Source organism: Pseudophryne corroboree, chromosome 6 (genome assembly GCF_028390025.1).
Source record: "Pseudophryne corroboree isolate aPseCor3 chromosome 6, aPseCor3.hap2, whole genome shotgun sequence".
NCBI lineage: Eukaryota > Metazoa > Chordata > Amphibia > Anura > Myobatrachidae > Pseudophryne > Pseudophryne corroboree.
The window spans coordinates 512,718,879-512,720,623 of NC_086449.1; the positions used below are offsets into that span (position 1 = coordinate 512,718,879).

Here is a 1,745-nt window from a genome sequence, read left to right on the forward strand (position 1 = left end):
CCGCCACCGAAATACCGGGATCATGACCTGCCTCATGCCTTGAACATCTCAGCTTTGCTTGCACCTTATGTCATCTGTCTGTCGCCCCATCCCACTAGATTGTTAGCTCTTCAGAGCAGGGCCCTCTTTCCTCTTGTTATCTAAGCCCTCTTCTCGACACTTTTCACTTACAGCCCTCCCCTACTCAACGACCATCTTAACCGCTTTTTCTCCTGCCGGTAAAGGCTCATCTCCATCTATGGCCTCCAGCCCCTAGTAGTACGATGATCACTCCCTCACTACTTACATCTTAGCTGTATTATGTCTTGAGAATGTGTGGTGCTCCTTGTTACATGCACTCTATTTTTGTTATTTATATTCTGTAATGCTAAGTTTTGTCTCCATGTACTGTCCTTTGTACGGTGCTGCGAAACACTTGTGGCGCCTTATAAATAAAATATAATAATAATAATAATAATATCATCTGGTAATGAGTGAAATAGCTTTAAACTGCAAGGCACAAATACTTTTTCACTAACGTAAATTCAAATAATGGAAAATTTGGTTAAGGATGCCGCACAGGAGTAAATGATGTTACATAAATAGGTAATTAGTGTAAGTTTCCAAGAAAACCGACCAGCCGGAAAAACTTCCGGAATTTATCACCATCTACCATTGAACAGAAAAAGTTGTGGGTAGAAGAAAAAGGGTGATTGTCGATGGTGCTCCCATGGGTCTATTACATTGGTAATAACGAGAAGAGAGAAAAAGAAAAAGAGACCCTTGTTGGGAGCACTCACTCTTGGAAACAATGATGGATTAGATAATGCATGATGAGTTAGGTATTTAAAACGTAACCTTTAATTATTTGTAGATAAAATAAGAAGTACACCTAAGATTGTTGTGTAAAAATATAATTAAACGAACGTGAAACATTGGTTGCGAATTACCGCTGTGAATATATAGGTGAAAACATATATATAAGGCAAAAAAATGCGGCATAAAATATGGCAAAATCAAGAAATGTGCCCACCAGGTATTGATTTATAGATTAGTGCAATAATCAGAGTATTGCCGTCAAGAAAAACCTACAACACCAGGTATTCCTTAGTGGTCGACCACCTAAGTACTGACCAGGCCCAACACCGTATTGCTTCCAAGATCGGGCGAGATTGGGCATGTGCGGTGTGGTATGGTAGTAGATTTTGGTTTGAACAGCTGGTATGCAGCTATTGACTACACCACAAACCTGGTTATTGAAATGGGCAGATGATCTCTCAGAAAAGAGATATATGTTTGACCATCATTGCACCAAAATTGTATTCCAAATGTATGGGTATACGAAGGTTTAAATCATATGGTCAGTCGGTTTTGCCAAACTGAGCCGCCTGCGTGTTGCTTTTTTGTGTGTGCTGTGCAACATAGATCAACAATGGATTTTGCCCTTATTGTACTGATGACATGCCAACAAGATTAATACACATTAGATCATGAAATAATATAATGTCATTAAAGCTGAAACTACTCAAAGATATCTTTATCAGCTGTACAGACAGACTAGCAGATGGGTAAATAGGGAATGTATTTCCAGAGACACAATCCCTCCTGCCCACACTAAGGCTAACTAAATCCTTAGAGCCTGAAATACCGCATGCTGTCTTTGTGACAATCTTGTTGCCAATAAGGAAATCACTAATTATGTATGCACTATATGTCCACAATGAATCAATCAGGATTGTGGCATGCCAATTATCTTTTGTGCTATA

At 39.2% G+C, this 1,745-nt stretch overlaps 1 pseudogene; it reads right to left on the bottom strand.

Moving 5' to 3' along the window:
• Nucleotides 1-1,064: 1,064 nt before the first annotated feature.
• Nucleotides 1,065-1,183, bottom strand: LOC134937180 (5S ribosomal RNA; annotated as a pseudogene).
• Between the last annotated feature and the right edge of the window lie 562 nt (nucleotides 1,184-1,745).